We start from the raw sequence: 27,134 nt of genomic DNA, 5'->3' as shown, positions 1-27,134 counted from the left end.
AAGGGCAGATTGTTAGGGATTGTCAGGAAAAGAAAGCTGTCTCATATTTATGGGAGCTGAATACTGTCTCAGAGAAATATCATCATCAAAAAGATGTTCAATGATTTTCAAGTCACTTAATTCAAACTTAGATTAAGCATTTGGTGTCCTCAGTTATAGTAAAAGTTGGGGTGAGATATATTTGAATAGATAGAGCTAACATACAAAGCTTTGGCCTATGAATAAAGAATCCACTGTTGTCTTAAGCTGGCTATGCAATAGAAATTCTGGGCTTGAATCCCTTTACATACCAAATCTCCATCTCTGATGGGAATGACATCATCCTGGGTATCACAGGGTGCTGAGAAGGCTTATGTGATGTATTCCTACATGATAGTGAAATCAGAAAAGAAAAGTCTGTGAGGAAATTAATAGTCCTCAGTAGGGAACTGGATTGTTAGTGTCTAGTAAATAACAAATGGGACCACACATGCTGAACAATGAAACAAAACCAGTATTGAGCAGCTGCTCATTAAGCAAGCATCGTCCACTCTGCACTGTGAATGAAACAGGGGTCCCCTGAAAAAAAAACATTTAATCAAAATTACATCACAATTTGTACAAATCAGAAACCTTCACAAAAATGTGCTGAATGGATATTTCCCAGGTAACCCTCCTCCAGCATTTCCTTGCCTTCAGATGCATGATTTTGCAGTTTTAATAAAGCAATGCAACACTGAGGTTTTAATGTGTTGATAATGAGATTCTATATATTTGTGTATTATGTGTAAACAAAAGTTGATAGATGAATAGGGTATTAAATACAAAGAAATACCCATCTGGTGAAGTTCCAGTCCCTGTCTTTTCCTCCTGTCTCATTTTCCACAAAAGCTGAGCTCACTTCACCTTACTTGTTCTATACTTTGTAACATTTGAACTTCAGTGAAAAATAGAAAAAGAAGGCTGGAATGTGGGGATAAGTTTATTTGTTATCTGTCTTCCATCTCTACCATAAAATTGACATCACAGAGCTGAATGAATCAAAGAGTGTCTGCTGCAGCTCCACATAAATCCACCATATACCTGCTGAATACTGTAAAAGCATATTGTTTTGTGCATTTGTTTCCTACACTTTAAGTTATGCATTATGTACTTCATTTGTGTGTCAGTGCTGATTAGATTTCTTATTAATGAGTGTATAAAAACCTACTTGCTTCAGTTTCAAAAGCCTTTTTTTTTCCAAGCAGACCATGACACATGGTACTGATTGTCATTATAAAACAAGCTCTTGAAGGCTTTATGTCTTTCCATGTCATTGTTATGTCTTTCCATGTCATTGTTTGGCACCTTAGATTTTTCCTCTTTGCAATATAATAATGTTGTATTCTATGTGAGACTTATATCAGCTTATAGTTCTAACATTTCTATTTCTGAAGTTGTATGCCAAGATATAGTATTAAAAATTTTAAATATCTTATTTTTGTCACATGGTTAGCACGAAGGCAGACATCCAGGTCAAACTAATAGAATGCAATGAAAGCAAACAGAAGATACTTCTTTCTGTCATAAGTCAGACCTTCTGTGCAACTGAGATTAATACAATTATATCTATGTCAACAGACTTGTATTTAAATGGTTAAATGCATTTGTTTTGACTAAAATAGAAAGGAAAACCAAAAAATCTGCTTTGCCTGGTGTAACCTCTTTCTCTCATGTCATTTCCATTTGCTCTTAACAGCTTCGTTAGTTTATATAAAGTAGATGTAAAAACTCTCCAAACTAAACATAACTTTGTCTTCCTGTGAGTTGATTTTAAACTGTGCCTGATTGTCATGGCAGGTCAGCATTAGGTTTTTATTTAAGTGTATGTGATTAAAAAGCTTTGTGATTCAACCTTTCAAAAATTTCTGAACATATAAACTTGACAGAAGCAAAGACATGCAGCCTGATACTTAAGTAAGAAGTCAAGCAAGGATAGAATTTTTTTTTTTTTTTAATCAAGGAATCTTCATGTAAACAAACTGATGTTCTTCGGTCACTTCCCAAGGCTTTTTTGGTTTGTTTAGTGTCAGGAAAGGTCAAATTGTATAACCCAAATATTAAGATTTTCTTCTTTCTGTTTGACTGAGGGTACTGTAAGCCTTATGCATGATTTCTAGGGGACTGTATCAAACCTGCCATCATTCAGCTGGCACTGGGCAAGCTTGGTATTTCTGCTACTCCATCATATTTGCTGAAGTTTATCTGAGAAGGTTTTGCCCATCTGTTTGTGTGCAACTCCTGGCATGCATGAGCTGAGCTAAGTGCTCAGGTTTGTGTTTGGCTTTCAACTTCTCTGGTTCATTCTTCAACTACATTTGATAAGATAGGAGTCACCTCAGCTGACCTGCCACTTGGGTACACGCTGCTGAATCCACAATGAACTTTAAATATAATAATAAAAAACAAGAAGAATTTCAAATATCGTTTGCCATAAATGTAGGTGTTAATGCAATGAGCTATAATTGAAAAATAAAAGAACATGTAGATACCGGGAAATTACAGAAAAGTGAAATAGCTTGTATCTTGTATCTGATTGGTAGTATAAATCCACTTCTTGAAATGGTGTTTGAAAAACTTTTCTGCTTTCCAACAGGCATTTCTACCTGGATCTTCAGCATTAGTCATCTGAGGATAAGACACCTTCATATACTGGAGGTGCTAATCTCTTCCCTCCATGTAATCTGGTATAAAAGTAAAACAAAAAAGATAAAACACTATCCTTTATCCAATTAAAAAAAAAAGTAGTCAAATAAAAAAAAAGGCACAGGACTGTTAGGTAACAGAAAAAGCCTAGTGAACCTTTATCATCATTCCGTTTCTAAACCCTACAATTTTAGTGAAGAGGAACTCTTTGATGCCATTTAGATGAGCAAACACATTCTAGAAAATGCATATAAGCTGACAGAGGAAATTAATTCAGTCTTCTATTCACTCCTGTTTTGCTGCTGGGAGTTTCTGCTATTAAGAACTGTGCCTTAGCTTGGACAACTCCACATAAAGAGAAGGGATCCAGCCACAGTCACTGACTTGTTTGTTATTCCACAGACTTTTAGTCCTTTGTTGAAGTTCAAGGATTAATATTAATTTCTTAAATAAATACCTGTATTAGCCAGCCATCTTGAACCTATTGTCGACATTACCACTAACTAGAATTACTTCTCAAAGGTAATTGTTATTTTACCCACTTTAGAGAGGAGGAAATAATGACATAGATAATGTTCCTGAAAGAATCTGTGTAGGAGGAAAATTGGAATATCCCTCCCAGAATGACTTTCGAAGATTAGTTTTGTCATTGGTCCTTCCCCGGATGCATTTCCTCATTCCCATCAGATAATTCTGCAGCCCACAGCACAGTGGATTGCAGATCAGCAGTCACCTCTCAGGTGGTTGTTTCTATAGTAAGATTATTTCCTTCATAATTTATTAGCTACTTCACTTTTAATTATAGACTAGGATTTCCCTAACTCAAGAATGAAAAAATCTGGGTCAAAGTCCCTTGCAGGTGCATTTCCTTCCACTTACTGAAGAGGAAGAAGGAGCTTCTATTGACTTTTGGACAAGGAAGTGAATTTGTGGGACCCTGAACAACTTGATTGACACCATTTTTTTTTCCTTTACACCACTTTCTTCCTCTCAGAGAAAATTTTTGCTAAACATTTCTATTATTAAATATCATATAATCAGTTTGTAAATTATGTTTCATATAAAAACCAGTATCTGTGCTGCATTTAAAAATATTAACAACTCATCCCCATCATTTTACCTCCTCTTTTTTTTTAACTGAATACAAAATGGCATCTGTCATGAAAAGATTATTAGTTGGAGACCAGCACTTGTCTTTCTTACAACCAGTAAAATTTTGGTTTTTTGGACAACATCTTCTACAGCAAGCCTGAGACGAACAAAATCTTTATGTCATCAGGAAACAACTGACAATCAGAACAAGCATGCAAATTTAAAATAAATGTACTATTTACAATATCACATACACTTGTTATGTCCTACCATCTTCTTGAAGATTCCTCTACCCTATTCATTGTGACCATGTCCATAGTCAGACATTTGTCAAGTACTCTTCTAAAGTACACACTGGGCTTTTAAAAGTTTGTACAAATACGAATATTTTAAATCTCAGAAGGCCTTATTTTATTTCACCTTCGTCACTAGAAGAGAGATGTTTTCAACTGAATTATGAATTGCCTATTTGATTTTGAGTACATCAAAAAAAAAGCCCCAAAAATCCACTTTCTCCATCCAAGTCACATTTTAACCATAGAAACCATATTGAAGATTACATCTTGTAGTTTTTGCTAGAAATATCTAAGTACTTTATGAAGGGAATAAGAACTGAGATAAAAGCATGCTGCATCTGGAAGAGAAGCTTGAGTTAGCATTTCAGGGGGTGTAGAAATGTGAGCCATACAGGCCAGTGCTAATGGAGCATCCCTCCATATGGGTCACCTGCTAAATTTGTGCTGGCCGATTTCACCTCTGTTGTGTTGCGAGTGAATGCAGGCCTGAGTGAATGCTAACTCTTCATGGTGTCTTCTGGTCTGTCCTAAACCTTTTGTAGCACACAGGAGCTTTCTGGTTCTAATTACCAGAGTTGGGATCTGGCATGTTTCTCTGGATTTTCTTCTGCTTGATGACACCAGCACCTCCCCATGTTAACAAAGCACACAGTGGGTGATGATTATAATAGCTGATTAAAATAAGTAAACAGATTGGAGGACATTAAAGTTTTATGCATCCCTGCCATCTGTTTTCTCTTCACACTGTACATATTAATACACATATTGTACACAATTGGTTTTGTTTCCTGTTCAGTAGCAACAGACATTGTGGTACACCATCAATGGCTTGAATAAGTCACAAAAATGACTGCCTTGACTGCTCTGGATAGTTACATGTCTGATATTCTGTTTCTTTCTTTTATGATTCTGGAAATTGTTTGAATAAAAATCTATTTGATTTTTTAATTTTTTTTTTTACAATTTATTTGAATAAATATCTTGAGAGGAAAATAGGAGCAAAAGAGCAGTTACCTTTTCCAACAGTGAGAACAACTTTTTTATATTCAAAATAGACCCACTCATGTAAGGACTTACTCCATTTACTGGTGTAAAGTTGTTAACAATGGGATCACAACGGTTCTCTTTTTACCCTTGATTTTGCATGACTTCTAACTCTTTTAAGTTAGACTTACAACAGATTAAGATAGATCTTCTGTACAGTTTAAGAATTGCAAATTAACAGCAGACATAAGCTAGACAGTGATATCATTATGTTGAATAGTACCTTACTCATAAACCCATAATGATGAAAGCATTATCTAGCCTTAGGAAAGAAGCACTACCTACTTTGAATGAAAGAAATGCAATCAGAAACTTTATTAAGGGGCTGTATCAGGAAAAAAAAAAAAAAAAAAGAAGCAGTCTTCTGTGATATTCAGACCTCTTTCATAATTATCTGGCAATGCTAGATTTCAATCAATTTTTAAAAAATCCAAGCATATAAACTGCACTAACAAGAACATTATTAGCATGACCAATTTGCAGATAAACTCATTACCAAGATGGTAGAATGGCCAAAAGACACCAGCATCTCAATATTTGTATTGTAACTAAGGTCTACAAACATTTTTTTCCACATTGACTTTCAATCACAAAATCAAAGAATAGCAGCTTGGAAGAAATCTCAAGTATCATCTGGTCCCACCATTCTTGGCAAAAGTGTGGTCTAAAGAAGATGGTTTAGTGCCTTGTTCTGTGTTGGGGAATCTACCACTTCTCTGGGGAGATTGATCCAATCACTGACTGCTCTCATTGTGAAAAATTTTCCTCTTGTGCCTAAATGAAATCTCCCCAGGAATAATTTATATTCTTTCATGCCTGGCCTTTGCCGTGTGACTCCTTCTAAAAGTGGAGTCTCCACCTTTGTTGTAGATACACTTTAAATACTGGAACATGGTGATAAAATCTCCCCTAAGCTTTCTCTTCACAAGGCTGAACAACCCAGTTCTCTCAGCCTTTCCTCATTTTTCAGCATTTAATTCCAGTCATTTCAGCAGAAGGATTTTCTAAATTATAGAAAGGAAGTAAATATATATTTAGTCAATTGACTGTCTTTGAAATAACATAAGTTTTCTTGTGAGTTGTTTTCTAGGGAATTTCCTTCAATTATTTGATCAATCTATCATAACCTTTTTACCAATACAATGATAACAATATTTTCCCAGATGATATTGTAAGTACAGTTCAGTTTACAGTACAGTGTTTATTATGTTCTCAGTATATAATTAATAAAATAAATGAAATTTATCCTTCAGTATTGACCTTGTCATGAGGAAGAACCAGGGAGTGAGCACCTATCATACCATACCTAATTAAAGAATTTTTAGCAATTGGTCTTGGTACGGAGTGCACACAGAGTAACACTAGCTGCCAAAAGTGTGAAGTTACTCTTTCCTTAAAGAGTGATTCCATATCAACAACTTTCTTTTAGCTTAAAAAAATTGAATTTCTTTATGAGTAAACGTAAATTGTAAAAAAGTGGAGACGCTGAAACTGTGATTTTTCCTTTAATAGCAAGAAGAATCAGTTTCAGAACTTGATTAGGAAATTCCTCAATCTCACTGCTTGTTAGTTTTACACATGATCATATAAATGAAACAAGGTGTAGCCTTTTATCTGCATAAATTAATTGAAAATAAAAAACATAATTACTGTACTTTCATGAACTCTGGAATGTTAAAAAACTCAATAAAAGAATATTGTTTTTATGAGGTGTGATATTATTTTTTCCTGCAACATATTTGAAGACTTAATTGGAATAATCTATCTCATTTAAGAAATTAATCAGGTTAATAATTTTAGCATGAATTTATTACTTAGATATTTATAAGGTCTCATTTTAATCTACTTGAAAGAGAATTAATCTAATCATAGCTCATCTTTTAGGAGCCATCAGGTCACTTTCATGCATGAATTAAAACTAATATTTTTTTTAGATCATTATTCCACTATACTTTCTTGATACAGATTATTTTTACAGTGCCAAGCTATTCATTCAACTTCAATTTATTGACTTCTTGAAGATCTGAAAGGCAGTCATCCCAAAAGGTTATGACAAAGGTGACAATCATCTTTTATTTCAAATGTACCTGAGACTTTAGTTCTGGAAGGATCTGAACAATATTTGTGGTCATATTCCGAAACTACAAGGCAGACTCACAATTTTTGATTGATATGGGAGATAGAAGAAAACACTGAGTACTCTGTGGAAGATGATGGTGGAAGAGAGTTAATTGGGCAGTTAATTTATCCATCTTCCTGATAATAAGGTGCACATCCTGTCTGCTGAGGGAGGAGCAGCCAGCCCCTGCCTGCATTCACCTGTGTACAGAAATTTGTGCCAGTGCTGCTGAAAGGCAGCTGCCTCTCATACAATAGAGGTGCCCCATTTTTGGAGGGAGAACAACACTTCATGTCCCTGAGCCTCATTAGTTGTACTGAGCCTTTAGCACAGGCTGTGTCCACAGTGAAGTGTGCATCTCAAAATAAATTGACAATGTCCATCCTGAGTACAGCATTTTCCCTAAAATGCTGCTTAGTGTGCTCCAAGTGAGGCAGAATCAGGCACTCAGTGAATATCTGCAAAGAAACTAGCTCAAGAAGATAGCCCACAGCATCTAAAATACTAGGCATCTTTTCTACTTTGCAGTCATTTATGAACCTGATCATTTTCTTTCAAATGAAAAGAATCCACAAACTTTGTCATTACTTCATCTTTCTCTCTCTTCACCTTTCTTGCAGGTTGGGAGGCAAACAAACTGACTGGATTAGTCCATAAAAGTCTGTTTGCATTTTACAGATGTTTCATCTAAATAGCATTCCTGGTTTGCTACATTTTGTTTGATTTTGGACACAGACACAGACACACACACACACAAACACACACACACATGCCAGTTTTACATTTGTGATCTGCTGCTCCAAGAGGGAAGCAGTTTGTGATTAGGTGAGGATGGTAGAGTATGGAGGGTTCTGTGAGCCTGTTTGACTTTACCTGTGGGACAGTAACTCCATTGCTGCTCTAACATGGGCACAACAAACAGTGACTGAGATGTGATAGAGCACAAGTGACCTATTCTCACTCAGAAACAGCTTTGCTGTCTGTACTACAGATGATTAACTCTCCTATTTTTACTCAATCCTGCGTGCTAATTCACTAAGCCAGAGACAAGTAACAGAAATTATTTTTTTCCTTTTAAAATTACTGACTATGAGCTCACCATTTAGTGACTCAGGAGTGTACAAATGAACAAATACTGACCCTGAATTTAAGTGACCTCTTTATGCAGACCTTGAAGCTTTATGAAACTGCTTGCAACATGAGACTTGAAATAATCTTGAGTAACTGCAACAACAACAGCAACAACAACAAACCACTGTCACTGAACTTAAGTATCCAAAGAAGGGTAAGAGACAAAACTTATTAGCAGGCCAGGAAGGAAGCATAGATGAAAGTCTATCACTAAAGCAGTTCTATTATCTTCTTGTGATCTCTAAATACTACAAATGAACAGAAATATGCCAGTTCTAGGAATCACAGACTATAATTCGAAAAACAGCTTCTCTGCTTCAATTGCAATTTTAAAATTAAAGCACAACAGAAACAAGAAAAAAGTAAAGCTCAAAACATCTTTATCATAAAGTGAAATTTCTTTTTGGCTAAATCTTATGTCAGTCCTTCCCTGATTTAATTGTAGTTAATTTTCCCATTCATACCTTGCATTTTAAAAAATGTCAGTACTTGCATACTTGTATTCTCAAACTAATAGAGTATTTTTCTGATGTTGGTAAGTCCCTCTAGAATTTTTTCACTGCAGAAACTAACTCAGGGGAAAGAGTGACCAGAAAAATGCCCTATGAGATAAGGCTGAATTGTCACTTTTAAGTCTATATTTGTTACCACTCATATAGACTTACACTCACACAACATGGCTGCCCTCTTGCCACCTTTACTACTGAGAAATTAATTTGTGGGTCATTTCCCTGAATGACATTTGAAGTGCTGCAGGTCCCAGTGAACACTTGCATTGTTAGATTTTTGTGGGGTTTTGCTCCTCCTGTTCTTTTTTGAAGTGGCAAATCAGCTCTGGAATCCAAAATCAAATTAACAGGTAACAAGGCAATGCTTTCTGCATGAAGCAAATAGTTTTAAAGGAATACCAAATTCTGATTAAAGAAAATATTTCAATAAAAGCAAGAAAGTCAAAGGACTTGGTGATGATACTTGTCTTTTTCCTTTCTCCACTGAAACTCAGATAATCAGCAAAAACCATTTGTAACACTGGTAGTCTCCTGAGAAGAGACTTTCTCTTGACATTTGCATGTCTTCATTCCTGTAGCATTTTGAAGGTCATTACTCATTGAACAAGCAAATAAAAATTCATGTTGTCATCCCAAAACAGTCCAAAGAGTGCATGGACCTTAACCTTCCCCCTGGTCTGTACTTTCAGCTGAAGCTCGTTTTATGTTATGACAAATGAATAATCTGATATACCTGTCAGTTGTTATAATACCTTCCATTCCTTGGTATGTGAATTTATCTTTATTTCCATTTTCTAAATTCAGACAGAGTGTGTTCCAAGAATAAGCTACTGGCAACTGGAATAAAAAATTATATAATCTATTCTCCTCTTTCTGAGAAAAACTATGGAATGGCCTTGAAATGAAGTTAGTTTAATGAGAAACAGTCCCAGGTCATTTTTCTTGCATCATATAAAAGTTTACCTCATGGTCACCTCATACTCTCACTCTGGTCCTGTTCTCACAATCCTGGAACATGTTAAAATACAAACTAAACTAAGACTTAAGGTTATTTATAGATATCCTATTTGCAGACTACACAAGGACACTAATCCAACTTACTTAAGATTCTACCTTAATCTTGTACATGGCAAAAACAAAACCAAAAGGCCCAAGCATGCTTTCTCCTCTAATTCAACTGAAGTGTAAGTAGCTATTTTAATTTTAAACATGATCATAAATTATATTTATAGCACCTTCAGCATACATTTGTAATTTTGAAGACATTATTCTTTGTGATAAGTATTGTTGTCGTAAAATCTGTAACTGGATAAAGAGTATTTCTTAAAGTGTACCAGGGTCATGTGTAAGAAACCTTGAAGTAAGTAACTAATCCAATCAATGTTCTCAAACAGATGATCTTAGTCAGGTGACTGAAACTCATCTTGTTCTAGCAACCCTGTAAAGAAGGACCCATACACGAAATCAAAACAAGTAAAATTGGGTCACTGATTCACTTCCTATTATTTATATATAGATAAACTCTTCCTCCTGGCACTCTGAGGTATTGCCAGCCTGAACTTTGTGCTCTATGGAGGAGCTGCTATAGTCGGTCCCCACCTAGGTTTCATTTTTCGGGGTAAAATCCCCAACACACTGAAAACCAGGAGGAACATATGACCCCTGAACATCAACTGTGTCAAAGCTGCTCCCTGCATCCTGCTCTGATCCCGGCAGCCAGGCTCGTGCTCATGTCCTGCACAGCTGGCATGTCTGACAGAACCTGCAGATGCTAAAGGTTCAGCTCTGCAAAGATCCATTTACTGGCTGTTTAAATGTCACTTAGAGCCCAGCTCTCTCATGGCTTATGTTGTTTTTCCTGTTCTGGCTGTCAGTTGCTCAAGCTCCTAAGCTTATAGGCAGCTTCTTTTAAGAACCTGTGTGTGTCTGCCCAAACTAATCTGGGGATCTTTTGCCTGTATAGTCCATTCTTCAGGATCTTAATCTTATTAGTTCTAGTTAATTATTTAACTATTTCATTGCATATACATATGTGTACAGTGTGAACATCTTGTATATCCTTTTTTTAATGAAGTCATTGAATTTTGAATGTAGGAAACCCTTCAATGATAAAAGTGATTGTTACTTATAGCTGTAAAGCTGATATCTCATCCTAATTCTCTGCTAACATCTCTAAATTACAGCAAGTAAAATCATGCAATGTTACAGTCTAACTATTGCATGTAGGTGTGTATCATTTATGCAGTTATTTCATGTCTTTTCTTTAGTAAATGTGTTTCAAATTTTGCTATGAAGAACAAGAATTTCTATACCACATTTTCACATCAAGAGTAATTTTTAAGTTTTTCTATTCTGCTGTGTTTGCTGCATTTTTTTTAATGTTGCCATGTATGGGTAGCAGGAAATGGTTTAAATAAATTTTCCTTGAAGTTATGATTTGGAAGAGTTAAAGAATATTGGAATATTTCAGTAGTAGATAAACAAGTAGATTGTCATTCTAGTTTTCATGGAAGCCAGTGTATTTTTTTCCCCTGGGATTTTAGTGGAGATTGACTCTAATTTTTTAAACTGAAAAAAAAGAGAAATATCATTGCAATCTTCAAAGAAGTGAAACTGTTACAGAAAACATCTCCCAGGCAATTGAATTTCTTCATACTTCAAAATATCTTGTGAGTGTTTTTCCAGTAAATTGAGGAACCTCATTACCCCTCTTCATGTATTCTGCACAAATTACTAAATTACCAAATTTTCATAGAGGAATCTATCCTTGACTGGCAAGCAACATAATTCATCTATGGAAAGCATTATCTATTTCACAACTTCTGTGACATTTAAGTTTTTAAAAATTCCAACCTTCCTGACAGACAGGGATTCCTCAGGGTGAAATGCAAACACCAGCGAAAGATGAATTCTAAGTATTTATGTAGCCCATAGAGGAAAATTGCACCCTCTAACATCCTCAGGATTTTTGTTAGGATAAGATTAAACCTGAGATAGATATAGAAATCCCCTATTTTCCCCACTTTTAGAAAATGGTTGATTGCTACAAACAAACGAAAAATGCTGGCATTTGACAATAATCCAAATACCCACAAGTTATCATCCTTTCCTGAATAAAAGAATTCCTAGCAAGCTAAAATAAGGCACCATCTGTAACAAACAGGCACCTTTTAAAATGGTGGATAGGACAAAGTAGATGAAGCAATAAAGCAGAAATATGTTGGGAAAGATATTTTTAAAGAGGTGTCTCAAAACTACAATATGGATTTTCATTCAAAATTAAAAAACAGTTTTCATGTACCAGGTAAACATGGGACTGATTCTAAAAACAGCAACAAGTGAGAGGACAAAGACGCAAGAAGAAAGAGGAGTGTAGTCATGTATCACTTCCTTTTATGGTCTACAAACTAATCTTAGCAAGCTCCAATGAGTACCAAGCTGTACTTACACTTAAAAAACCTCACATAAACTTTTCAAATCTGGCCCCAGCCTTGGGAATTTTTACTTGCAGGAACTGTCCCACTGACATCATCACAGTGTTTATTTAAAAATCATTCATAACCTCTTCAAAATATATTGTACCAAAAATTTAAAGAACAATTCTGTAAAAATGTAACTGAATTGTTTTAAAATAAGCTATACTTAAGAGCTCATTTTTTAATGTAATATGAACTAAGACCTATTACATGTAAATTCTTTAATTCCATCTAATGATCTTTGTTCTCTGGCATGGTGCCTGTTTTCATTCTTATATCATGCTATCTAAGGACACAAGTGACATACCGCATCACATCATGAAGCTTTCTGAAAATTCACTGATAGTGATGGATTAAAACTAAACCAGAAGAAGCTTAAAAAGTAAATAGATCATGGTAATGACAATCTGTAAACTAATTAATGACTAACTATACTGCTCAATTACAAAACTAAACTAGTAGGGTAGGTAAAATATACAGTTTATTTATGGATTTACAAACTGACTAGTTCAGCATTGTAATGACTAAATTTGTGAAGATTATTCCCTACTGAGCTTTCAGTATGCATAATTCATAAGAAGTAGGGCGTGTAATTCATAGGAACTAGGGCAAATATATTGGGTGTTGAAACTGCTGTCTTCCCTGGATGCTCTCCACTGGTTTGCAAATCCATGCTCAGAGAAGAGCTTCCCCTATGGTAGCTTTCTCGGTAGGTGGCTTAATTAAACTTCAACACAGACCACTGGCTTGTTGGGATCAAACTACATGTTTGGCTTTTCCCAGAAGCTGTGGTAATTCCTGAAATGTCGAAACAGATTGTTTCAAGCAGGTCATAAAAACATAACTTGTCAGTTCCTCTAATGCTCCAGCTGCTGCTCCCAACTTTCCGCCCACCCTGAAGAGAGACGATTGTGATTTGGCTATTGTGTTAGCAGAGATGTATTCCTTGCCCAGCCTTGAGAACCACTGGATGCAATGCAGGTTATTTCCATGTGAAGGAAGGATACTTTCCATAATAGCTCTGAGTAATAGCACAAAAACCTTAATGTGAACTTCAGTTCTTTAAGGCTGCCTACATAGTTTACACATTATCATGCTGAACTGAGGGATATCTTGGTAACTGTTTCAATGTCTCCAAACTTTTCCGTGTAAATACAGTTAATTAAATTACTCCTTTAGGATATAATGTCAACATTACATTTTGATATCATTTTCATAAAGTGTTCAGTGAACACTTAAACTCTGCTTTGGAGGCGAGATGAGAAATTGTCCCTGGTTTTAACTATTTATAATTATACTTATTCACAATTTCACTTTAAATTTTTGACTGTTGACTTGAGTTCTTATAAGAACTTTTTCTGTTTTACATAAACATAAAAATATATAGCTACTCCTAAAATCCTTGTAAATATCTTTTATGTATGCTCTGCATAGTACAAAATTTGTCTATCGAACTCTCCCAGCTAGAAAGGAAAAGAACTTACAAAAAAACAGTTTTCATTTTCATTTTTCTGATTATCCACATTGCCTTTCCAGTCCACAGTTACAATGAAGCCACAAATGACAAATTAACTTGATTTTAAAAAGGTGTATCTCAGAGATACAATCGTGAAACCTTCTGATTTCACTTTCATTCTTTTAAAGCAAGAAAAAAAGTAAACAGACACAAAAATTAAGTCAAAACATCCTGCTGTTTTGCTTGTCAAAACCTTGCCTAGTTTGTATACAAGACTGTATATTCACAGTCTTTAAATGGTGAAACCTCCCCACATAAAGCTGCTTATTTACTGCAATATCTTCCTTGGTTAGTTTTCTCAGCATCCAGAAACAATCTCCCATGGCAGCAAGGTTGGAATTTTAAAGTCGCTTCTAACCAAAACCATTCTATGCTTCTATGAAATCTCTGTTGAGAGTGACAGACCCAGACATCTACATCTCACATTCTGGAGAGCCCCAGACATCTAGAGAGGCATTAAAAGAAATATCACCTGGAATAATGTGTCTTGAGTCTTTGTTTTGTCCCAGTTTTGGTTTGTTGGTTTTGTTTTCCTGCACTAGATGCAGCCATTTGGCTAGTTGGAGTAACAGAATTAGGTGTTTGAACTTGGAATTATGAATGCTCTTTCAAAAGAAAGACAGAAATATATTTCTGTTTTTCTTTTGAAAGATTTAATTATTAAATACTCTGCTTTGTCTTTGGTGAGAAATTGCTTCTAGTTATCAACATTTCTAAACTGTCCAAAACATCCAGACAAGATAGATGTGCTATGAATAGTGGATAGATATTCATCTGTACTAATAATTCAACATAGAAAGGGCCAGAAGTCCAGTAACAAAAATGTCACCCTTGGAAAAATATACTTGGTAGCAATCCAGCACAAAGTTTTGGTGGTATTTAATGCACTGTGGTTATGCACAAAGACCTATACCAAGAAAAATCTACCTTGAGAAAAGTTACTCTGTAGTGAAAGACGCATGCAAAATCTCAGTAGCCAAGCAGTTAGGAAGGACCTGGAGATATTGTCTAAAATTCATGCATCTCCTGATACATTTGACATTTATAACTTCTGTTCTCCAAAATATTTTATTATAGGTTTTCCTCTAAATACCTATCTGTTGCAGTTTCATTGATGATCTAATTTTAACATTAACAAAAGAAAAAACCAAAAACCTTTAAAACTGTTAAACTTTAAAAAAGACTCATACATTTTCACCAAACTCTGCTGAGAAAGTTAGCTTCCATTTTTCTGTTAAGGAAATAAAAGACTAGAACTAAACGTCTCTTAGAGAATTGTGCCAGCCTGTTAAGGGGAAAAGACAGTCACAGAAAAAAATCTGATATTTGTTCATCCAGAGACTGAGATTTATTTTGGGATCCAAGGCAATTTGCCTCACCAGTATCTCATTGTGCCCACATGCCAAAAAGAAGTGCAGGGAACTCCTGCCTTTCTATGTCATCTCAGCATCTCTTCAACTCTTCAGGGCAGTGGCAGAAGTGCTAAAGAAAGCTGTGCAACGGTGAGATATGGTGTCCTCCCTGCCCACAGCCCATCAGACCACACTACCAATAAATAGGTCAAGCAGGGAAACAAGTATTAGGATCCAATCCAATAGTAAAGTACACTCAGATATGAACATTCAACATATAACCCTGAATTTGCATTAGAAACTACTCTGAATATCCTTACTGAATTATCAGCAGCTGACTGAGAACTATAGGTAGAGAGAATTTGCTTCCTTGGATTCTGGTTGCATGAAATCTTACAACTGATATTAGGTTAGAAATAAAAAGAAAGTCATCCTGTGTGTGAGGATATTATTCCCATTTGTCAAAATGTGGTTAAAGATGAAAATAGAGTAGATATGCAATTCTGCTAAAGAGGAGCACTTTGCCACTGCTCTCAGATATTGTGCCCAGGCACTAAAATACTGACTAAGCTCAGACAAGCAACACTTGCTGGGAGAGAGAAGGTCTCAGATAGCCAGGACACTAACACTGGCATGCTTTGTTGCTGAGAATGAGTAGGCAAGAGGCCAACATATTTCCTAAAAAATAAATTTCCTTTTATTTCAGGAAACCTTGTTTGACAGAAACACAGACACATTCTGAAAAGGCCTCAGAAGGATATTCTGGATACAGAATTAGAACTATTTTAATAAACCAAATTTATCAATTTTGGTGCAATATGATGAGTCCTGTCTTTAAAAGAAATCATAATGAATGCACGGCTCGACTCAAAGAAAGACCATTTTGGTTATGTGCCACCCAGTGAAGGTACAAACCACAGGTGAGGGAGCATCATTGGAAAGCTTTTCCTCCCCATAACATTCTTTCTCAAAAACACTTTCTGCATTGGCTCATGTTACTGGAGCCCAAAGGGAACTTTCACCTTCATCTCAATCTCCATGGCAAGAACTTCTCATTATTCTGATAATTACATTGGAAAGTGGTGATAACAGTGAGTAAAACAAGCAACAAAATGTCTAAGAATACATGACTGCAGCTGTCATTCCCAATAGCAAAGTTTAGAAATAATATGGGAGCGGTCTGTAGTTACTACTGGATGCTCTGGTCTCTCCACAAGCATTAGAGATTCTGGGCCTGTCACCTCACTTTTGCACTGCTGCAATTTTCTGCTATACACCCTGGCTTATAAGGAAGACAAGAATAATGTTTTTCTGGAAATTATACCATGGAGTCCGAGCAAGCCAGGGAGAAGACTACTGGAGAATCAAAATCTGGACTACATTTCATGACCTTTCACTTCAATTTTAATTTTTTTCCCCCAGAAACTTTGAGAATTTCAACTTGTGGGGTCAGTTGAGCCAAGACCTTTTCTTTCATGAATGAAACCAAGCCTTAGACAAAGATGGCGTGTGGATCTTGCATGGAAAAATGTTGTGGCACCTGCTAGCACAATAAATGTCTGCTCCTGGTTTAGCAACCCATCCTTGTCCTCAGTCTCAGGAAGGAGAGGGGAATGTGAAATCCACTGATTTTTGTGTTGTACCAAAGGGCAGCTGTTTTCTTTCAGAAATTTCAAGCTAGGTTTAGTCAACTAAAAGGGAGAGGACACTAAATAGGCCACTTCCTGTACAGTAGACAAAATTAAAGGCTCAAACAACAGAAGCAGATATTAGTGTCTGAGACTAGTACTTAAAAGCAGTAAAACAAGGAAGTCTTGGTTCACATTCCATCATAATAACAAGAAGAAAATCAGATGAGAGGCAGAGTGGTTGGCATAGCCAAGACATAAGGCAATTAGGACTCTGCTGCATGACAATAAAAGATAAAATCCCTCTTACTCTAAGGACTTGCACATGTGATATATGCACTTGAGGGCTGTTTAGTTGTTCTTTCTAGGGCTGTTTTTGTGTTCACGGTGTTTGAATGCAGCTTCATACAAAATGAGGCGCAGTCTAAACAATTTAGTAACACACACTTAAAGCAATTACAACACAATTATTTTGTTCATTCAAAACATATTAAGATTGTTAAATTACTCTTCCTCTCAGCTTATCCAGAAATCATGTTTTGAATTAGTCAACATGCAGGAAATATATTTTGAAAATTGATCTTCATAGTGACCAGCAGAGCAAAATTAATCTGTATCTCCCATTTAGAATTATTCTCATTACACAAACAACAACAAAATGCATTTCTGTTATTAACATTGTATTCCTTAGCAGTTCCATGAAACACTGTAGTTTAGTTGGTGCAGGGCTACCAGGGCTACCACTTGTTTAAAGACTTTGAGATACTATAGTTAGTGCCATAATTTTATTGGTCCATGATCTTATTGTGTTACTTTTCTCTTTTTTTTCTTTTTTCTTTTTTTTTTTTTTTTTTTGAGAATTATTTATGTCTTGTGGAAATATTGACTAATATCTCATGTACAAGAGAAAACTATTTCAAGTTGTGCCAAGGAAGGTTTAGATTGAATATAAGGAAATTTTTTGTCACAGAAATGGTGGTCAAGCATTGGAACAGGCTGCCCAGAGACATGGTTGAGTCACCATCCCTGGAGGTATTTTATAGATGTGGAGATGCGGCACTTAAGGACATGGTTTAGTGGTGGACTTGGCAGAGCTGAGTCAACAGTTGAACTCGATGGTCTGAAAAACTTTTTCCAAACTAAACAATTTAATGAGGCCATTTCTTTAAAATATTAAAAAAAACCAAAACCAAACAAGAAAAAAGCTACTGCATTTAATTTTTTTAGGTTTTTTGTTTATGTCGTTGAAATAGAAATTGTATTCTAAGGAAAAGAGAAAACTGAGTGATACAGCTGTTATTCTGTTTCAGACCTTCAGTTCTCCAGAATTTTCACTTGCCAAGTATGATGGAAACTAAACAGACTTCTTTACTTATTTTCCTTGGACATAATATTGGGACTTGAAAAGAGTCCCAGAAGTAAAAAGAGTAGTCCAAGAGATATTTACAAAAAGTGAAAAAAACTTAAAGACATCAGTATGTAAGAACAATGCAGTGATTTTCATTACTTTTACTTAATCTCATTTTATAGGATTTTTTCTTTCTGTTATTGTACATGCATTACTAAGAGAACATTCTTGTAGAAAATTTACATGTTAACAGCCTAACTGTCTAAATAACTCTAATAAATAGGTATTAATTTCCCAAAATAAGTATAGCACCCAAGGCTTTCTCTGTAATGAATGCTACTGATTTTTTTTTTTGTAGCATCTATTACATTAGATAAATAACAGAAAAAGAATTATGCATTATTAAACAATAAAGAAAAGTCCCTTTTTTGTTAAATACCAAGAAGACCACTAAGAAATTACAATGACATGCTGTAAGATACTTTTGGTAACACTGACAACATTTCAAAGTCCTCTATGTCCGTATAATCATCTCTTTTGTAAAAAGAATCATAGAATCACAGAAACAGAATCACAGAATGTGCTGAGTTGGAAGGGATCCACAAGGATCATCAAGTCCAATTCCTGGCTTGACACAGCACTGTCCCCAAGAGTCAAACCATGTTCTTACAAAATATGTAGGCTATATCAAGATTTAAAATTTTAAGGGGATGCTTAAAATAACGATGCCCAAACTCATCACAAAGTCTTTTATATTCTTAAAAGTATTTTGAGTTCCTTGGCAAGAATGCTGAGAAGAAGCAAGACATTATTTATTTTTTCTTGTAGGATTGCTGGGTTGTAGTTTGGTTTCAGTCTGGGTTTTTTTCCTTATTTTTTCTTTTTGACAGTGGAGAAAAGTTTGCAAATAAGTGGTGTCTTAGACAGTTCTACCTTCTTTTTGAAAGTGTCTCTCTCTGCTGGCAGTAAGAATTTGTATAAAAGCTTAATTTTTTAGAGATATAAGAGTTAGACTGAAAGCCTAAGTTCTAGGGATCCAATATGGAAAATATGAATCCTGTCCAAGACAAATATTCTAGATCAGCTGTTAGGTTGTCCCTGCCTCATTTAACATGGGAGTGAGTAGGAGTTTCCAGATGTGCTCAGGCTATGTCTGCGGCATGTCATAAGAAGCAAAATTACTATAAAAACAGAGATTCAGAAAATAAAAGGCACCCTACTCACTCCAGTTGTTTGTTTTTTATTCTGAGAGCTTACTATGCCCAAAGGCACATCATTGCATCATGGAGGTCTAGAGCCCATGGCATGTTGGAGAGACTAAAAGAGCCCAGAGTGACAATAAGAAACAACCCAGTGTGAGATTGGACATTCTAGGGCCAGCTGCACCAGAGTGATGGGCTCCTCTGACCACTGAGCTGCATTTCTGCCAAGCCAGATGACCCCTGGTGGACCTGCCTCTGTTTGTGAGCAGGTTCAGTTGCCAGTTATCCATCTCTTCTTACCTTGTCTGAGAACCACTCCTCCTAAAATGACTCAAAATAGCAGATATTTAGTTGTGTCAGAGAACTCGGGCAAATATGCCAGCAATTGTAAATATCAGCTGAGATGTGGCCTCCAATACTACACATAATTATATCTCTAAGGAATGGATTTTTTCAATGAAGGAGAGGAAGGCATTTTCTGTTTTTTATGAAAAAGATGAGGGGTTTTGTTAGCTGATGCACTTTTAATGTCATGCTATGCATTCTCAATTCTTAAAACCAGAGAATAGCATTTTTTTACAGCTGCTTTAGCAATAAATAAGAAAAAAATGCATGAAATTGAGTATTTTACAACTTTCTTACAAATTGCCAATAAATTACTGCCCACCAGCAGTATCAGCAGCCATCTATTCTTCCAAACCTATTGATTCTCATATAAAGAGGTTCTAGTAAGATATATTTTAGTACTTAAGCATACAGTAGGTTAGATTTCTATGGTCTGCTGGCTTCATGTACCAGCTTTCCATTTCAAAAAAGTCCATGGTCACTGACAAAAAAAAAGACAAGAGCAATATTCACACCTTTTTGATGTGCAATATGGAATTTGTCTGTCTCAGTGGTTGTTGGGATGCAATTATGTACTCTTGATGCTATTCAAAATTACCAATAATATAAGATGAATAATAAAATAATAATAAAAATAATGAAAGAATAATAGCAATAGTAATAATAACAATTGTTAATAAATAATAAGTATTTTGTAATTCCATTGCAAAAATATTCAGCTACGTACCTTTGAAAATGTTACCATGGGTGCCCTGCCTCAGCGGCTTTAGTCAACCTCTGCCAAGCATAATTCTCACATCACACGGAGGGCAACAAAGAAGAAACAACCTTAATTATTAACCTAGTCTGTTTGGAATCCTTTTTTAAAAAATGCTAAGTTTGTTGAGCATGATATCAGTTGTTTATTGAAAAATGATGATTTTCTCAGGCACCACAAGGGATTTTCAATGCTCAGTGTTTTTCCCAGCTGTTCTTAGCTGTGCTTTTATTTGTCATAGAATATCTGACGCTGTAGAAACACAACATTACCGAGGGTAAAACCAAGCATTTAATCAGGAGGATGTGACATTTCGGGCAGAATTTTTGCATGGATATTAACTGACCATATTTTCATCCTCTGCTTTTCTTTTTTGTCTTTGTCATGACAATCATCGAATGCGGCTTTTTCAACGCCCTCCAAGGCGAAAACACCAACCGTTCTCCTTTGCGGCAGCGAACCTGTCGAGTTCATGGTTAATCATCTCAGCCATCCCCTTTCATCCACCTGTGATCAGTTAGCAGATCAAAAACATCAGACACCACTCACAGGCCAGCGGGTCCCAGGCCAGCCCCGCGCTGCCGGGTTTAATGGTTTGTTGTGGCGGCGGAAGGCCCGCGGTGCCCGCGCTCCGGCTGGCTGCCCTCACGCAGGTCACGGCGCTCGCCCCACGGGAGGCAAGGCCGCCGCTTTCATCTCACGCCCGCGCCGGCCCGGGCTCGCCTGCAGTTGCATCAGCAGCCCAGATCCCTGCAAATTAAAACCACAAGGAAGAAATATGCAAGGCATGAACAGCTTCAAGAGCTCAAAATATTTAAGCTGCTGACAAGTAAAATGAGTATCTGGAAGAGGAAAAGGGTCCTGCACTGGGCTTACAGTAACAGGACTGCAATTTTCCTTCAGATACACATTTTCCCTATTCGCTATTTTTTACTATACACATATTCTTTTCTTTGAACAATGAGAAGAAATAATAAAATAATAATGTTTTCTCTTCTTCAAAACATTATTTTTGTAAATTATGTTTGTTCCTGAAAATTTATTTTTCCTTCAGCAAATACATGAAAAGAAGTGACAGAAAACTTCTACATTTGTCTCTTTTTAGTGCAACAAATATTGAATAATAAGTTTTTCAACATTTTAAGTATCTCACATGGAACGATATAAAACTGTACAGTAGGAAGTTCTTTTATTGTAGTCTCTGATCTCGATTCAAAGGCAGTTCAAAGAACTGCAAAGACGAAAGAGGCAATTGTTTATGTCCTCTAATTAAAAAGGATAAAATTCAACATTTAAGATGAACTTCCAAGATGAATCTATTCTTTAGAGGGAAAAAATTAAAAAAAAAAACCAAGAAAAATGAAACAATCATGTTCTACAAGCATTCAATAATGAAGAAAATATTTTAAAGGTGGTAAAAACATGTGTCATTCTATTTTTAAGCATATTCATAGTTCAAGAAGTTTAAAATTTCATTTTTACGGAAGACAATTCTAGTGCTGGTATGAATTTATCCTGCACTGAAATTCAAGAAAGTATTCATATCTAATTCAATTAGAACTTTCTTATTAAGAAAAATCTTATAGGATCAGGTCACAACTACAAAAATATTTTATTTTTCTATATTGTGTATACAATCTTGCTAACACCAACAACTCAGTTCATGGTGTATGGTGGCCCAGAAAGTTAACAGAAGAGTTATATTTTGATATTAAATTAATTGGTCAGAAATATGAATCTAGTCAATACTTGGTGCTCCATTAGGATACTGTACTATCAGAGTACAGTGTTGGCCCTCACAGGAAATGCTTAAAAAGAGAAGGAGCACCATTTGCAGAATCCATCACTGAACCTACAAATCTTAAGGACAGTCCATTGAGCACAGGTCTGGGATGCATAGTACCATACAAAATTATTTTACTAAATTATAAAATACAGAATTGGTATAATATGAGGACATGATAAGTAGAGGTGCACACCTAAATATATTGTGGCTACAAAACTGTTATGTCAGAAGGATCTGATCTAAATTTTTCTGAAGTAGGAACTCCCTACAGAACAATCTGGATTGGACTCCAGTTTGTTGTGGAATAAATTATAGCAAACGGAGTGTTATGATATCATGTTCATCCTGTGATTTTGATTTCTCTCTCTTAATTTGGATTTGGTCTTTCTAAAGTATTACCAAGCTAAAGTGTGCTTAGTCTGCTAAATTTCACCCAGGCTTTTAAGAAGGGGTAGGATTATGTTTTCTATATAGAGTGAAATTAAGCTATTCAGTTCAAGCTAAATCTTTATGTTTAAAAGAATTATAGCTGCCATCCTTAATGGAGCAGATGTAGTATTGTATATTTCCTTACGGTCTGATGATTTTCCTTCATTAGGGAGATCTTCAGCACTCCCTTCAGTAATGAACCAAACTCAGGTAGCAGGGAAATTGCAGCTTATTTTTCTCCAGAGGAGATAGTCTTTATTCTATTGTTTGTCTTCCTAATTGTGTGCATTTTTTCTATGCTTCATATGTTGTTAATTGCTTTACCAAGCCCTGTGTTGTCAAATGACTCATTAAAATGGCAAATTTTGCTGTGTTTAAGTCCTGCCTCTAAAAAATTACCTATATTGACAAGCATGGGGCTAAATTTTGTCATTCTTTCTGACCTGTGTAGTAGGTACTTATTTTGATTTCAGTAAGAAATTTGTACATAATGGAAGAGATAAATAACAATGAAAATTTCTTCAGTACCTGCTGATAAAAAAGTTAAAATCCAGATATCAGTTATACTGGTTTGTATATTTCAGAAAAAAGACATTAATATCTTCCCAAAAGTCTATTTGATTTCAGTACCCAAAACCAGTACTTATTAAGTTAGACAAGAAATAGATGGATGCATAAATAATAATTTAAATCTAGGCCATTTAAGTTTTTTCACTGATGTAAACTGTACTTATTACATGTATTTTCCTATCATGTCCTAACATGACATACGGACTGAAAAATCCTGGGATAAGGCAAACATGGTACAAGACAGTCATCCAAAGCTGAACTTGCATATTTGTTCCTTCTTATGCATCTTTAATGTTTTTCCTTCTTTTCTTGTACAGATTTGGCTCATTTCAGCATCCAACTCAAGACTTGGGAACAGATCTTAATTTTCTTCACTTTCACTAGTCTTTGAGGCATAGTGGCCTCACAGTCATCACAGTGAAGTTACACGCTAACATTAGGCAAATACTGGAGAAAAAGAACATACTACCCAAGTCTTCTTGACTTGCAAGGAGGCAAGAAGTGTGAACTGTGATATATCACAGAAGCTCAGTTGCTTGTCTGTTCTTGTATTGCCTGGGAGAGGTATAACACTAAATTTGAATTTAATTGCATCTGCATTGTCAAACATAACTGCATAAACAGGTATGTATGACAATGCTTTTGCAATAATGAGTGAAGAATGTAGTACCATTTCTTTTATAAACATCTTCTGAAATGCAGCTTCCTCAAGATAGCAGGAGTGGCTCCTCCTTCTCAGATTTTATCCATCTCTGCATTTGTGTGTACATCAGGCACTCTATGAAAGCTGAGAACATATGTGAGTTTATATGTAGATGCAAGACTGAATGAGTCAGGCCAATAACCATCCTGTCTAAGTATCCATACTTAGGCCAGGTTTTTATTCAAATTAAGTGTTTTAATTAAAACCAGGTTAAAAGAAGATTATATTTCCACTTTGACAGTGTTAGCTCCAGCTATCCTTTATCAACGCTAATTTTGTCAAATGGAAATTCACTGAATAATAAGAAAAATGAAATCACAGTCCCATCTCTATATCTTGTCATATACTTTATATATTTTAGGTGTTAGTCATAGAATCATAGAACCATAAAATCGTAGACTAGCTTGGGTTGGAAGGGATTTTTAAGGACCACCAAGTCCAGTGTGCCCCTGTGCAGTGAGCAGAGATGTATTCAACTAGACAGGTTGCTCAGTGCCCCATTTCACATGACCTTGAATGTTTCCAGGGATGGAAACAACATCCTAGGCAACCAGCTCCAATGTTTCACCACTCTTATCATAAAAATTTCATCTTTATATCTTATCTTAATATACCCTCTCTCTGTGTAAAGCCATTACCCCTTGTCCTATTGCAATAGGCCCCACTAAAAAGAGGGTCTAAGATGAGTTTATCCTCATCTTTCTCACAAGCCCCTCTAAGTACTAAAAAGCTGTAATAAGGTCTTCCCAGAGCCTTCTCCAGTCTGAACATCCCTCATTCCTTCAGCCTTGCTTCAGAGGAGATGTGTTCCAGGTCTCTGATGGGTTTTGTGGCCCACCTTTGAATCTGCTCCAACAGAGCTGTGATTTCCTGTTCTGAATACCCCAGAGCTGGATGCAGCACTGCAGGTGGGATCTCACAAAAACAGAGCAGAGGGACAACATCACTTCCCTCTCCTGCTGGCCCTGCTGCTTTGGATGCAGGCCAGGACACAGCTGCCTTTCTGTGCTGCAAGTGCACATGGCCAGGTTGTGTCCAGCCTCTCATCCACCTTCACCCCCAGGTTCTCCTCAGCAGGGCTGTTCTCAGTCCCTTCATCCCCAGCCTGTGTTGATAACGGGGGGTTGTCCCAACCCAGATAAGGCACCTTGCACTTGGCCTTGCTGAACCTCATGAGGCTCCCATGGGTCAATGTCGCAAGGCTGTTGGGTCCCTCTGGATGGAATCCTATCCCTCAGGCATGTCAGCCACATCACCCAGCTGGATGTTATCTGCAGTCTTGCTGAGACTGTACTCAATCACAATGTCTGTTTCACTGTTGAAGACATTAAACAGTGCTGGTCACAATATTGACAACTTAGGGGTTCTTCTGGACACGGAGCTGTTGATAACTACCCTCTGGATGTGGCTATGCAAATGACTTAAATTCTTGCTTGTAAGATATGATGGAAGACGTAAAATTTAAATGATAATACTCTTAATTCTAAGACCATACATATTTCTGAAATCAATTCACAGACCAATCCTTAGAAATCCTTATAACCAAAGAATAAACCATGGGACTAGTGTTTGGAACATGGCTTTCCCATTTCCATAAAATGGAAAAATATTCATGAAGTACCTACATCCTTTATGTGCATTCCCAAAATAAAAATATGATAGCACTACAACTGAGAGTTATATTCATATTGTGATGCATTTTTAACACAAGATACATCAGATAGGTCTTTTAAAAACCAATAAAGTAATACTAGGGTTTGGGTTTTTTGCTGTCTAATAATGCTTTACTCAAAAGAAATAACTAACTAACTAACTAACTAACTAACTAACTAACTAACTAAATAAATAAATAGTAATAATAATAATAATAAAAATGATGACAACACCACAAATTTCTTTTAATTCAAACACTATCTGCTAGGATTCCATTGCTGTAGTAATTTCAAGTAAGGGAGTCATTGTTAATTAAATTATGTTTGGATCATATCTTTAAGATATTTAAGTCATACAGTCCACAATTTTGCAATCTGATACAGTTTTGTCCCTATTTCTTTGGGTAGTACAATTATCATTAAATTTCAAACTTTTTCTAATATGTTCATTTCATTCAGAATATAGATACTTTCCATTCACCTACTTTAACCAAAAACTAACATACTGTCCCAGCTCTGTTCCAGACTTTGTTTCTTGAGCTTTTCTGCCTTGTCAGGGATCAAGTATCTCTTACATGCTTGTTTTTAGACTAAACACACATTAGCACACACTAAACACACATTAGCACTTCTCATGTCCACTGACATTGTGGTATCAAGCAATTGAAACTTATTGAAATATAGCATTGAATATCAACATCATGCTAATTCAAATCCTGGGTTCTATGTCTATTCACACAGCTGCTAACCATAAAAATCAGGTACTTCACAAAGTGTAATCTGTAAATTTGATAAAATAAAGGCTTTTCTAACATTAGGTCTCTTCATCTAAGAATAAAATATCCATCACATCTTGAACTCTACAGATTTTTTTTTCTCTGTCCTAACTGTTTATTTTTCCTGCCCTTGTTTTACCTCAACCTTTATGTTCACCTTGTACTTCTTCTGAGTTGATTATAGCATGCCAGAAAGTAAACTTACTGTGCAGGACTTGGCTAAAAGTCAGCATTTTGAACATTTTGAGCCAAGAATTTCTCAGTTCCAAGCTTTAAAAGAGTCATCAGAGCATCTCGTCCTTGGCTTTCTTAAAAGTTTCAGAAGTGATTTATATTGGTTTTGATTCTTCTGGAGGTGTCTGCAGCTTGCTAGACTTACAGAGCTCAGGACACTAATTCTGCTGTTGCTGGACATACTAATACAAGAATTAGCTAGTGTTTCTAGCTAGACTATTAACACTACTCAGAACAGATGGGGAAAAAATACCTCTTATCAGGACCTTCTAATTAGCCTGTTGCAGACAATTAATTAAGAAATTGTCACATTTACCTCTGAATTGCTCTTTTCCAGTTGTTATACATGCTTTACGTGACTTGACTTATGTTATTTATATTGCATAAAATAAAAGAATACAGGAAATCAAAAAGTCAGTCATTTTTATAAAATCAGATATAATTATTGGAGATATGTCTGTGCCTCAGGGGTCTAGACAACTGCAAGGAGTCACCAACAGGAGCA

General features: G+C 35.9%; 1 long non-coding RNA gene across 1 annotated transcript in view; it reads right to left on the bottom strand.

Moving 5' to 3' along the window:
- Positions 1–21,292, bottom strand: part of LOC141728933 (uncharacterized) — a 45,526-nt gene extending 24,234 nt beyond the window's left edge. The window contains exon 1 of the long non-coding RNA XR_012580188.1: positions 20,450–21,292. This is a non-coding gene — a long non-coding RNA (uncharacterized LOC141728933). The remainder of the gene's footprint in view (positions 1–20,449) is intronic.
- Between the last annotated feature and the right edge of the window lie 5,842 nt (positions 21,293–27,134).

Source organism: Zonotrichia albicollis, chromosome 4 (assembly GCF_047830755.1).
Source record: "Zonotrichia albicollis isolate bZonAlb1 chromosome 4, bZonAlb1.hap1, whole genome shotgun sequence".
Classification (NCBI taxonomy): Eukaryota; Metazoa; Chordata; class Aves; order Passeriformes; family Passerellidae; genus Zonotrichia; species Zonotrichia albicollis.
Note: the sequence above shows the minus strand (reverse complement) of the source record. Positions and strands in the feature narration are given on the sequence as shown.